This window comes from Argopecten irradians, chromosome 6 (assembly GCF_041381155.1).
Source record: "Argopecten irradians isolate NY chromosome 6, Ai_NY, whole genome shotgun sequence".
In the NCBI taxonomy this organism is placed as follows: domain Eukaryota; kingdom Metazoa; phylum Mollusca; class Bivalvia; order Pectinida; family Pectinidae; genus Argopecten; species Argopecten irradians.
In genome coordinates, this window is record NC_091139.1 from 42876532 (window position 1) to 42891295 (window position 14764).

The 14764-nt window shown below is 37.0% G+C and overlaps 1 long non-coding RNA gene across 1 annotated transcript; it reads left to right on the top strand.

Annotated features, from left to right (window-relative positions):
* The first annotated feature begins 7551 nt into the window (after positions 1-7551).
* On the top strand, positions 7552-11003 carry LOC138325972 (uncharacterized). The gene is made up of 3 exons (XR_011208848.1): positions 7552-9315; positions 9893-10079; positions 10835-11003. It is a non-coding gene; the product is annotated as an uncharacterized lncRNA (long non-coding RNA).
* The last annotated feature ends 3761 nt before the right edge of the window (positions 11004-14764 follow it).

Sequence of the window (14764 nt, forward strand, 5' to 3'; positions counted from 1 at the left end):
ATAGACTTGCGTGATAACGTGTCTGCTACAGGAATTTCCTTTCCTGGTACATGTCGGACCGTAATGTCGTACTTCTGTAACTGTAACATCATACGCTGCAAGCGTGCAGGGGCGACACTTATAGGTTTCTTAAGTATTGATTCAAGTGGTTTGTGATCGGACTCAACATCGATCGGTCTGCCATAAACGTAATGGTGGAATCGCTTGCACCCAAATACTATGGCGAACATTTCCTTCTCTATTTGCGCATAATTGACCTCAGTCGGGGTCAGAGACTTGGACGCATAGGCTACAGGTTTGCCGTTCTGCATAAGAGTAGCGCCTAATCCGTATTTTGACGCGTCTACCTGCAAGGTAGTTGACTCGTTCGGATCAAAATAGGACAGTAGCGGACTCTGTGTGATCAAATCCTTGATCTTTAGAAATGCGTCTATCTGCGGCTGTTCCCACACAAATTCTACGTCGCGTGGCAATAATTGACGTAACGGAGATGTCACTTCGGAGAGTTTCGGAGCAAACTTTGCTAAGTAATTTATCATTCCGAGGACGGTTTCGAGTTCAGATTTGTCACGAGGGGGTTCCATTTCGCGAATGGCAGTGACCTTGTCGGGATCTGGTTCTAATCCTTGCGACGTCAACACGTGACCAAAATATCGAACACTGCTTACACCGACCTCTAGCTTGTCGTCGTTAAGCTTAATGCCAACTGTGCGAGAACGATCTAGCACAGCTCTGAGGCGCTCGTCATGTTCGCGTCGCGTTGAACCAAATACCAAAATATCATCGACAATAGCGGTGACACCGGTTAGCCCTTCGTAGCTCTCGTCGACTACGCGTTGGAACTCGTCTTGCGCTGACTGTACGCCGAAGGGCATACGGAGGAATCTATACCTTCCGAATGGGCTGTTAAATGTAGTCAAGTAAGATGATGGTTCATCGAGTTTTATGTTCCAATATCCGGAACGTGCATCAAGTTTTGTAAAGTATCGCGCACCGGACAAGTCGGGAAGGACCTCCTCCAAAGTCTTCATGGGGTAATGGGGACGCTTAATTGCCTTATTAAGGTCTTGCGGGTCGAGGCATATACGAAGCTTACCCGAGGACTTCTCTACGACGACCAGGGAGTTTACCCACGGAGTAGGTGTGTCTACTTTGGTTATGACGTTCGCTTTCTCCATGCGGTCAAGCTCATGCTTAAGTTTTTCCCTAAGCGCGACAGGTACTTTGCGCGGTGGGTGCACGGTTGGTTGCACCTTCGGATCGAGTTGGATACTACATGTACCCGGAAAATTACCGATACCATCGAATACATCGGCATATTCCTTGAGGACCGATAGTTTGTCTAAGGGTGCTCTGCTACTCGGAGTAGTCTCACCTACAGAGTAGATCAACTTTATTAGTTTCAAATCTAAACAAGACTTGAGACCTAGAATGGGAATGGAAGTTGTCTCGGCTATGTAAAACTCAGCTGTGATACCTTGACCTTTGTACACACATTTCAAATTACAACAACCTGACGTACGGATTGTTGAGCCATTATAGGACGACAAATGTTTGCGGGGTTTGGACAACTCTAACTCAGGGTACAATTTGCAAAATAAATCTTTAGGTATGATGTTTACCTGGGCACCTGTGTCTACCTTAAATTTCACAGGTTTCTGGCTGGGACCCACATTTACCTGGACAAAAGCTTGGTCAGTGGAAATAGGGGCATTACTCTTAACACCTGAGCGGACAACATCAATGAAAAAATTATCAGATGACTCTGACTCACTATCAATATCAACAGAGTTAACAGATCTACATTTCTTAGAAAAATGGTTCCATTTGTGACACTTGTTACATTGTTTGCCTTTTGCGGGGCAATTGTCTGTTTTTGAATGATTGTATCCGCAGTAACCACAGTCCTTTGATGTGTGAGACTTCTCTTCATTTTTTGCTGTTCTATGTGTTGATCTTCCTCCCCTAAGTGGCTTTTTCCCTCTGTGATGACCCTGTCCTCGTTTCTGACCCGAGTTTCCCATTACAGCATTGACGGATGATTGTTGACTTTGTGTTGTTTCATGAGTTTTCATTGTCTTTAGTTGTTCTTGTGCGTATTCACAACTTTGTCCTATTTGTATAGCTTTCTCTAATGTCAAGTCTTTCCCTTCGTTTATGAGTTTTTCACGTACCTTCTGTGACGTCACTCCAAACACAATTCTGTCTCGTATCATTTCATCGTTTCGTCCACCTTCTTCACCAAATGAACAATCTTTTGATGACATTTTGAGTCGTGTGACAAAATCGTCGAACGGACTAGACCCTTGTACAATGTTATTAAACTTGTATCTGGCGAATACAGGGTTTGCCTTGGGCTGAACATGGTTTTCAAACCCATCATAATAAGTTTTCAAAAGTTTACGCTGATCGCCGGTAAGTGTCCAAGTACTGTACACATCGCGACCACGTTGGCCAATCCATAGAAGTAGATATGAACATTGAATTTCTTCATCGGTTCCTTTCAGGGGACCATTGAAAATAAGTTCACAGTGCTGCCTAAACTTTTTCCACGTGTCCGGTAAATTGGCACTGTTCCAATCTAATTCGGGCGGTTTAATACCTGACAACGCCATATCTTCAGATAACTGCGTCTGTATAAATGTTCTTTACCTTTCTGACACCATGTTATGATGCTACCACCTGGTAGAGGTCTCTGGTTATGTAAGGAAAGAATCGAGGAACGACATTGTGCTCCAGCTTTTTATTCCGCCATGTGCTACACAGGATGTCACACCGAGCATGCGTTACATAACAATTACATAAGGGAGACAACTGCACTTCTAGGGAGCAACACACCATTAGTATTATGCCATAAGATATCGCATATCATTACAGATATGATATGTCAACATGGAACACAAGGAGTAGATTACCTGAACATCCAATAAGGATGTTGCTGCTTGCAACATGACGTATGGTTTGTAGGATGAATGACACAGCCGAAACATCTCAAGATCTTAATCATTTGTCATACGGACTTTCAAGGCTGCGTTTTCAGTAGATGATATTGCGGTATTCACTATCGACTTCCATTTACATTTAGAGGGGAATGAACATGACCTGAGGTACGTGTCAAGATATGAGAGTAGCTCGTATCTTTGAAGGACTCCAACGATATCTGGAAGGTATCCTTTGCCACAAGAAGATCCTGGTTTTACTACTTGTACATTCAAATAGGAATACAATCGTGCGGTGAAGATTCGCTTGACTAAAAACGACTGTTCTAAGGATATCAGTTTCTGAAGGATAGGCAACTTTCTTCTGTCAATTTCGGCAGATATACGAAATGATCCAAGCATGGGCTCAATCATGTCCGATCTTGATCGACGGTGTACACAAAGAATAAGTTTTGCTGCGTAGTGTTGGAAACGAGCTAGTTGTGAAAGATCGCTCACACTCAACTGCACCCAATATACGCATCCATAGAGAACAGATGGCAAAACCACTGTTTTGTACAAATTGGTCTTGACGAGCGGATTAATGAAATTGGATGGGCCAATGGTTATGCCAATGATCGAGTGGATGGTTCTTCTTCCTTTATAACACGCCGCGCGAACACGTTCCACGTTGGACATCCCGGCTGATACTAGAGTTCCAAGATGATCTTGAGAACAAGTTATACCTACATGTATATCGAAAGGACCGAGCATCCAAGTGAAGTCGAGCTGGCGTGCGGTATTATTCCCGATTACAATAATTTTGCATTTCGTGCTATTGAATTCGAATTTCCACTTTTCACTGTAATCCTGGCAAATATTCAGTAGACTTTGGAGTGAACGAGGCGACGTGCTTATCAGGTCGCCGTATACCAATCAGGTCAGAGAAATCACTATATTTGGAAATAAACACGCAATCATGTGATCACTAGTTACCCATAATACAACTTCATATTTCGGCCAATGGCATGAATGAGGTATAAGCACGTGACTCGTTTTACTACGTTGTTACTACAAAAAAACACGTGTTTTGTACCATTTGGGGGAATATCCCCCGCGGATCGTGGTTTCATTTCCAAAGTTGGGAAACAGATTGAATTTCATTAATATATATTTGCATTTATTTTTTCACCAAAGCGTTTGTTATATAAAGGAATAACGAATTTTTCATTAGGGTTTTAATGGCCGTGTACTATTAATATTGGTTCAATCTTTAGGATGAAAATCCTCCCGGGACGTGGTTTTACCTCCAAAGTCGGGAACCACATTGAATTTCATAAATATATATTTGCATTTATCTTTTCACCGAAGCGTTTGTTATATAAAGGCATATAACGAATTTGTAATCACGGCTTTCATGTATACACATACATGTATGTATATGAATAACAGTTACACGTGTTAATCAAGTTTGAGAAAACTACCCTCGATAGTTTTTGTTCTGAAACTGTAACAAAACTATATATTACCATATTTATTCATATGGATTTTGTAATTATCTATTATGACTGTTTAAAAAGTAAGACTTTGAAAAAAATTGGCACGTAACATGTGGATGATATAACTTTCATTACTGATATTGTCGATACTGAATGCTTTTATACAATTTTAAATCATATTCACGATATGCATCCCTAATAATTCAACTTTTACTGCACATGTGAGGACAAATGAACACGTATACATGTTCCTGGATTTAAGGAATAGATGTTTATTTTGTTGAGGTTATGAGGGTATAATGATAATGATAATTACATAAAATTTACACGGGCTCCATTATCATTATACCCCCATAACCTCAACAAAATAAACATCTATTCCTTATATTTACAGTTTTTCAAGTAAATAAATATCATTTTTTCCCGCGGCAGTTGCATATTTTTTTTATTAAAATACCCATATTTTTTCACTCCCGTCATCGTCAACGAATTCGATTGAACAGCTGATTGGAATCGAGTCATTCATATGGTCCCGCCAAAAGTGGGGTGATGACCTCACGTTGCTACGCCATCGACTATTCACGTAACAATAGAATCGCCGCGCGTGTTGTGCTAACAGTATACACCGATAATGATAATACTAGAAAGCATGGTTATTGAGCCCATGTCAGTGCAAACTGTAAATATTATGTTATAACACGTGTACATAATCAGAAGTCACGTTAAAACATGAAAATCGAGGTCTCACGATATCTTACGTCACACGCGCACCATACATACGTGAGAAAGGTGAGTGGATTTACAGAATGAAAAGAGAGAATGTAAGGAAAATAATTATGTAAGTGAACAGCCATTACAAGCGTAAAAAAATGGAAATGGCGAAAGTAATTTTCGTTTATGATTCTTGAAGGATTTGTTTTCACAGTAATTCTGACATTTTTTGAAGTAATGACTGGTGCATGGAAAATTATACCTGAAGTATCAACGTGGTGCATTCTATTGCATTTTTGATGCATTTACTCCATCTGAAATGTAAATGACTATATACGATCTGTGCAACAAAGTTGACTAATTTAAATTGATAGTGTATTTGATAACTCTGTTAGACTGATTTGTTTAATTTGTTAGTTTCAGAGCCTTTTATCGCTGAATGTATCCTCTTTTTAAAAAGCGAGTATACAAGTGTCCTCGCAAGCACCTACACCAGTTTCAAAACAATGCAAGTGACTATACAATTTTAACTGATCTTCCAACAACTTCAAAATACGATTCAGTAAAAGATATTGTGTCCATAAATATGTATTTATGTGTTTTATATAGTTGAATTCATTTAGAAAACTGTGATGGTGCTTGAAATAATGAAAGCCAGACAGAATACCTTGAAATAGTGCAAAATCTTAGACGGTTGCCTCGATTCTTCGATGATGAACAGCAGATCAACTCACGAAAAGTGTCTGAAATGTTAATGCTGGGTAACCCTTAACATTTCATTAGTCACTGTTGGTTCAAATTGCTATCCATGACGCCGTTTATAGCTGAAGATTACAACAAAAACGTATAGAATAAATAAAATTGGCAAAAATTATCCACTAACAATTGTTTCATTTGTCCTATCAAGTGACCGAGTACCGCTATACAGACTCGCAACTACGAAATTTAATAAATACTATACACTTCCGTTCATACACTGTGATATTGTCGTTACAAAAATAAGACCAACAACACACTGTAAGTATGCATTCTCAAAAATCAGCCAGGAAATGTTTGACACCCAGAATATACACAAGCTCGAATGTCTACATAATGCTTCCTAGACAGATGTTAAAATATTCATCAAACATGAGATGCTCATATTTTTATAATATGTATGTAGATTTCTACAAATTCATAATAAACAAATGAATTTATCAAATGTAACTGATAAACAGCTGGTACACTTGGTATTCTGCAGATTGTCTTTCTCAACAAGGAACTCTTCAGATCTGTTACGTCACACGTTTTACACATAAATATTTAAATTTCAATGGGATAAGACACAAATTACAAATTAAGAATTCTTCAGTTTTAAATTGTCATACGAATCCTGCTCTAGTGTTACTGTGAATACTTAAGTGATCCGTAAAAAAACCAAATGTCTACAATGCGGTAGAGGCTATATAACTTAGATAGGAACACGTCTTATAGTGGAAATTCGTTTGTGTAATTAAAGTCCTAATTAGACTGCGGTATCATGCCATGTCTTCATGTATATTGAAACTCTAGCCCTTTTTATAGTGCTATATCACTGAAGCATGCAGTCAAAGACACCAAGCGACACACAATCCGGTCACATTATACTGACAACAGGCGAACCAGTCGCCCTACTCTCTGTATGTATGCTGAGCACTAAGCAGGAGCAGAAAATACCATGGTTATAGGCTACGGTGTGTCTCGGCTAGGAGATATGTCCCAAAGAGTGAGGCGGTGTAAAGTGTACACGGAATGGTTTGGTATATAACGCTTGATAAATGCGTCTTTGGATAAAATTTAGAATGGAGAAAGTACGAGTTTCATAGCGATTACGGTATTAGAGATAATGCGACTTTTCTGTAAAACACACCTGAAGCCCCAAGCCATTGACCCCGATTCGGGACCCCTGACCTGTGACGTCACGAGGACAACGGGACCTATTCTACTCGCATAAGATAGAGAGGCGATTTTTGGTGTCTGCCATCTAATATAAACTATCTGTTTGTAAATATCAATTTGAAGACACAAATACCTGTGTTCATGTCCGATACCTATTTAATATTATCCTTAATCACAGATATGAGTTTGAAAAACGCTTGAATGTATATTGTTGTACCTGTCTTAGATAAATGAACATCTCTACGCAATTACTGCATAATTTTACACAATAAAATGTTCATAATAATCCACGTACGTTGTATATCTGCGGTGGTTGGAACCACATATATGTGAATATTATATCAAGGATTCTTGATTATGTTATCCAAAGCCCGACTCGGGTCTTTGAATGTCTACTGGTCAAACCCGCTTAACAGATTTCTGACTTTTTTTATGTATAAAACCTGCCCCATACGGTTAAGTTATGATTCCAAACAGATTTTTTTGCATATATGTAAATGCATCTACATCTGAAATCGATCTATTTGTTTTTTGACGAAATATATTCAGCTTACATATAATACAGTACACTCGACGACTTGTTGATATTTCGCTCAAGTTCATTCATTAGTGTCTTTAATTGAAAAATAAATCATGCACGGGTCAGACGAAAACAATGAGACTGAAGATGTCTATGTGACAAGTCTAATCCAAGAAGCAGATATTAAATACAGAACAAAAACAGAACTGTCATTCCGAATAGCCAATGTCGTGCTGCGTTAATCTCTATACCTGTATACTGCAGTAACTAAACCGCGTGGTCAACCGAGACTAATGAGGGGGCTAACCATATTACGTAAGAAAGGTGTTTAGTGACCTGTCACGCTTTGTTGATTAGCTCGCGTCAGGTGTCAAAAGTGAGATCACAGGTAAGTTAGCGATGGACCATCATGTAATTGTTGTATAATGTAATATTTGTTTACACTTATACCGTTCTAACATAACATATAACAAGTGTATCAATTACTAGATGTACAGTATATATTTCAGAAAGACTCATTATACATTTGTCTTGTTTATATGTTCTGGTTACACGTAAATGTATTTTTATAACAAAAACTACAAAATTATCTACAAATGGCATGTCGAGAAAGAACAATGCAAATATAATGCTCAATGTCAGAATTTTGATATTTCTGATAGTAGATTTCGGATATCCATTTTTTTACTCCCCTCCTAATTTATGTCTATGATATCTACGTGTATTGAACTATGAAATACATTTAAAACATTTTCTTTTCGTTATGTTGGTTCTTGAAATCAGAAACATACATACATATATATTTCTGTTGAAATCCATAGGCCTAGAGAGAATTTTTATAATTATATAACCATCATTTTTCTAATTCGTCCCTTTTTAGATCACATTATGAAAATGGAATATTCCCGAGGTTTGATAATTTAGAAAGTTGTTAAAACAGAGATAAGATCTCTAGTTAAATGTACCAGAAACATAAATAACGTATACATGTTTCCGCTTATCTACATATGTATTTAGCCTGATTTCAGTTGTAATATTTCCTATTATATATATAATTAAATCGTCAACATAACTGTATACTGTATATATATTTGTAAAATTCTCGTAACCCCATTTCCTTTGTGCTATAACCCCACTACCAAACACCTCACTGCCGTTGTCCTCGTGACGTCACATCCGGTTATTCCTCAAATCAGCGTGAGCGGCCGATTCCCTGATTAGCAGTCGATATACAGGTAAAAATCGAGCACTTCGGAGGGCTGTATCTCGGTACTGAAGCGGCCGATTTTGATGCGGTTTTCAACATTCTTGTCAGGAGATCAAACAGAATAACATATCTAAATATTATTTTCCGTTCCGTGTACAGGACTTAACATAAGGCCAAAAGTGAGGCGGTGTCAAGGGAGACGTTAGGATGAAGAAAAAAGATCCCAAATTTAGTTGCCTTTTACGATCGGTATGGGCAGCAGATACAATTCCAACGCCCTACCTGCAGGGAGGTGTACAAATAGTGGTCCGGTAATAATAAAAGTCGGGATGGTTAGTATCACTGAGTATCACTGTGACCTACATACAAAGGTCTATTTGTCAATGCAAGTTGGCAGTAGCTATATCGTCTTGTAGGCCGAACCCATCTCGTAAAGTATAGCACCTTATTCTAGAAGTATTGAACTGTTACTGAAATGTATTCTCCTTTTTCAGATGGACGATCTTGTCTGAACACTAACTTCCGTTGATAAAAGAGACTCGGGTTGTTATTTGTTGATTTCGTATATCTATAAATCGTTTACAATGCAGTGGAACTTATCTTCGTTTTTTTTTAATTTTATTTTTCATTTTTCATAGGGGATGAGATAATAGTTTGAGGTAATATTAAGATTATGAGGCAGAATTGTCCCTTTAATGATTATTTCAAAATCGAGTTGTTTTTTATTATTAATTTCATATATTTTTAGAAGACGCTGGTTTCATCATAGCCTGGTGCGTTTATTACATGCACCATAACATTTGAATACAGTATTTCATTATTAGCGATTTATAGCCACGTAAATATATGTTGATGGCAGATGCATTTCTTATTTGTTATTTAACTCGTATTTTAGCAATAAAGTTTTATAGACAGCCTTTTAACTGACCAGAGTGAAATCACCTTTAAAAGGTAGACATATGACAGATAAACTATGTAACAAGACGAGTGTTAGCATGTTGATCTAATACATTAAGGCCTTATATTAAATGGTATGTAAATTTCTTCAAATGTATGATATACAAATTGATTCAATAAATGTAATGATAATGAACAGCTAGTAACACTTGGTATTTTATAGATAGTCTCTTCCATCATGGAACTTGTAAAGAAAACGGATGACCAAGGAAACACGATTATATTGAAGCGTTACCGGGGACGTGTCTTCCACAAAGACATTCCTGGCAATGTTGGTGATCAGCTGGAGAAGGTGGAGAACTTACAGTGTAGACCTGACGATGTTTTACTGTGTACATTTCCTTAATCAGGTAAGTGGTATCAATGATAAGGGACAAATACATCAGAAAGGCCATGATTGATTTGATATTGGCGGCATGTGGATCGCTATTATACACATCATTTAACCATTTGATCTATTAAATAATTATGGGCCCAGGAAAAGTCGGATGTTTGAACAACAGTATGAAGGCTGGTCATAAGCTTATAGTAACTTATATAATATATTTTTCTTATCACTAAGTGACCACAACATGGCCCGTATTGATACCTTTCCTAACTACCTGAAAAGAGTAATTGTCGATTAATGATCTCAAGACTTTCACTTGAAATGGACCAGAAATAGACCTGATTTAACATAAAAGTATAGACACAAATCATTTTAACATGTCAATTTTGGCATGAAATGGAAAAGAATTTTACACGGATTTTTTTTGGGGTCATATTGACCAAAACTGAAAGAATATTATACATCAATTTATTTTTCGGACCATGTTAATTTGATAATAATAAAACATCGTTTGATGACACTCTTCTGATGTCCTAACTAAGACATGTCATCATGTCAAAACAAAATTTCTAATCTCTAAAAAGAGTAACTGTTGATTCGTGATCTCAAGAATTTAGCTTGAAATGGAACAGAAACAACATAAAGGATTGATAAGAATATTTTTAACAGGTAAATTTTAGCATGAAATGGAAAATTAATCAAATGAATTTTAGACTAAAACAATGACACCACCATCAGTAGTACAGGTCTACTCACAGATAACTTAATATATTTTAGGTACTCACTGGGTTTACAATATGACCAGGATGTTACAGACAAAACGCATTCAATACGTTGGAACACCAAACATGATTGAGTTTGAGGACGCTGCTTCACTCGATCATGTGAAATCTCCGCGAATGTTTCACACGCACCTTACATATCCCTTCATCCCTAAGGCGGCCAAGAACGGCCATCTCGTGTTGTTGTGTTGTCGCCTTGTCGTGTTGTCGCCTTGTCGAGTTGTCGCGGTCTCAAACTGCGACAACCCGAGATTTAACAGTTAAAATGTCGACTTGTCGCGTTTTTTAACCGCGACAAGTCGACAACACGACAAGACGACAAGTCGACAACACGACAAGTCGACATTTCAAGCACGCTAATTAGCGCGTACAGAATCTCGTGTTGTCGCGGTAAAATGTCGACTTGTCGTGTTGTCGACTTGTCGACTTGTCGTGTTGTCGCCTTGTCGTGTTGTCGACTTGTCGTGTTGTCGAGTTGTCGACTTGTCGCCTTCCTGTTACACATGCGCAAACAATGGATAACACTCGCCATATTGGATTGCTAATGAAAATAATTGTGTGCATGTGTTTGTAGCTAGATGAAGATATTTGATTGCAATTTCTTTACCGAGAGTTGTCAAAGTATTTTTCTCTGAACTATGAATTTCAATAATTTGTTTATTATTTCATAATCGTGTAATAATGATCTGGTCATGCCGTCTGATTAGTACGCAGTAATCGTCATCTGTTAATTTTAAGGTCACTTGAACCGCTAAGGCCTGATTGTTCGAAGACTCGTTAATCCGAAAATTAGAAAATATTGCAATTTATATAGTTGTTTTACTTGATGTAAATTGATAGTTTGACATGTTTTCAATAAATTGTGATAAATACATTTTTCGGCAATTCTTTAAAGTGATTTAACTGCAAACTTTTATGGACGGCAAGTTGTGATTTCTTTAATGAGCATTGCATGATTAAAAATACATCAAAATTATAAATAAAGAAAAATCATAAAAAGAAAGAAAATATCTTACATTTTATAAGATGTCACATAAATGCACATTTTATGGATTATCTTACAAACATATGCCTAATTTATTAATTTATTAAGCTTATGTCCCCTGTAATTTGATTGCATAAGGGATAACATAGCTACATGAATGGATGATATATATCACCAATTCTAACCTGCATACATGTTTGAAATATGTATTTCACGACTTATTTTTGTGTTTCCTTCTTTCTTTTACTTGTTTATTCTTCCCTTTATCAATGATGAAAATGATTCGCATAATGGTAATTTCTGGGAAACTAATAACCAGGATTGCAGTGTACATATACACTCTTTCATATGGGATACGTTTACGTAAATGTATTGCAAGATTATGCTTTTTTCACAATTTTTGTGATAAATGTAGCGCAGTGTAGTGCAATCATCCGTGGGTCACTGAAGATGGTGTCAATCTAGAGTAACACATATTTCAGCAAGTTCAATTACTACTGAGTCTTGTAATTAAATTCTGTACATTTATATCGGTTATCGGACTATCAGACTTTCGGACTAATGGGTCTTAGGACTAACGGTCGTTCGGACTGACGGACGTTCAGATTAACGGGCCTTCGGATTGTTAAGCCTTAAGGACAAGGTGGTCACCAAGGCAGGTATCGACATCACTTTTATTTGTCGTCTATCACCATTAAACATAACAATTCCATCATCTTCTCAACTGGTCCGAATTCAACTAAACCTGTTAGGGAACATATTTAGGATAAGGTAAAGTGTAAAAATCAAGCGGCTGATCTCAACAGGGTAGCAGATCTACATATATATGTAAATATTTGAAAAATCTTATAATGTTGCTAATCAAAGTTCAATATACGCTATTCGGATAATATATATATGTACCTATATCATAGATGTTGTATGGCGGCTGGGAACATTTTGTTTTATTAATTACCCGATTTTATGTATTGATTGGTTAAGTTATATGTGCCGTAACTGGGCATGCAATGTTTTCTTCAAGAAACTATTGAAAACCATCAGGTTGTTTTAAGGTGTGATAATCATTCAAATGGTCAGAAAACCATGTACGATGCCTTGTAAACGTTATTTACAAGTCAGAATTTATGCCTTATGTGTGTTAAGATAAATGCATACCTGCGCTAATCACTTTATAATTACATGCAGTGATTTTTGCGATACCCATTAGAGCCCTGGCGTGTTTATCGGAGGACACCACAGTGTCCGCCAGTTGAAATCTGGCTGTTTTCCGATGTTTCTGGATACCTAGTGACACGTATACGGCATGATATATGTTGTATCATATATCACATTAAAGATAAATTATTTGGCTGTCGATAGAGAGTATTTCCATCGTCACATCTTATTAGGTTTGTTAATAATCATACTTTTTCTGATATTGGGTAGTGTTAAATGGCCGACCGAGTTATAAACCTTGACACAGTATTACATTTATATAGAGAGAGAAAATGACTTTAGAGCCAAATGCCTGTGGTGAGAGCGATTTGAGCACTTCTAGACAAAAGTAGCATTACTCTACGAGCAAGGGACGGGGTTCGGCATACAAGATGTTCGACCACAATGTGTAATGGCGGACAGCGAGCGAGTTTGAACACTCCATACGCATTTCGCCACCATGAGCTTTTCTCGCATATCACAGTAAAACCGACTGATCTAATTTCCATTAGAACTGGGTATTTCCGATATATGTACAATTTTTTTATGTTCTTTTAGCCTGAATTGTCCCTTTAAATGAAATTGTAGATCACATCTTGGCTTCATAGCCTGACCGCATATGTACTGTCAAAATCATTTTCAGTTCATATTCTTACTTGTAAATGTAATATTCAAAAGGTTGATGGTGAATAAAATATCCAAAAGCTCTTGATTCATGAGTATGAAAATTACGTCACATTTATAAAGCTCTAAAGACCAACTATCTATCCGAAACGAAGAATTCAATTAGCGTTTGCTTCTTAATTGTTTTCATTTTCATAATATGAATTAACAAATTAGTAGCACATCTTAAATTAAAACAAAATCAATTTTTTTTCTTATATTGGTGATCCAATGTAGACACAGGATTAATTGTCTACATGTAGATAGCGATCCAATAATTTGGACCCACCAGGGTGCATAATAGTTTAAATACCAAAATCGGTAAAATCGTAGTCTAGATGGTGATATATATTGAGAAGGATGGATAGATCCCGAGACAAACACAAATTAGGCCACCTACATGTAGTTTTAGCGGTTAAAATAATATTTCTAGTAAGTCTTTACAAAAACGGTTACTACCGTTGGTAAGAGCAATAATTTTCTTTTCAAAATCCTACATAACTATACAAAGTGCTGTCACTAAGACGAAAGCAGCCGAAAAATAATGCATATATTATAAGCCGGCTTTGATCTTCATCATATAAATGTTTGCACATTATATAAAGAAGGTTGCACATCATATAAAGAACCGAATATAAAGTTTAATTTAAGCTACATAATATAAAGGAAAAGGCATCGAATATCTCGATATAACGACGGAGCATAATGGTAAATGTATCGAATATAACACAGGAATTACTGAATATAAAGATAAAAGCACTGCAAATATACATGTAAAAGGACGTATATATATGTTGTTATCCCGCCCTGGTAGAATAAATAATAACCCAGGGCGTAGCCCGAGGTCATTATTTTAAATTATACCAGGGCGGTATAACACCATATGAACCGAAACTGAGGTTCTTATTGTTTATACTAGATACTTTGTATTATTTTCTTTGGCAGGTATCAAACTATTCTCTAATGTGCTTGCTACTTACAAGAAAAAGCATTGACCATAGGACACCACCCTGAAGAACTCAATGTTTGCGTAATGTAACTTGAGTTGCTTTTATTGACTTTGCACTCGGACAATATTAACAC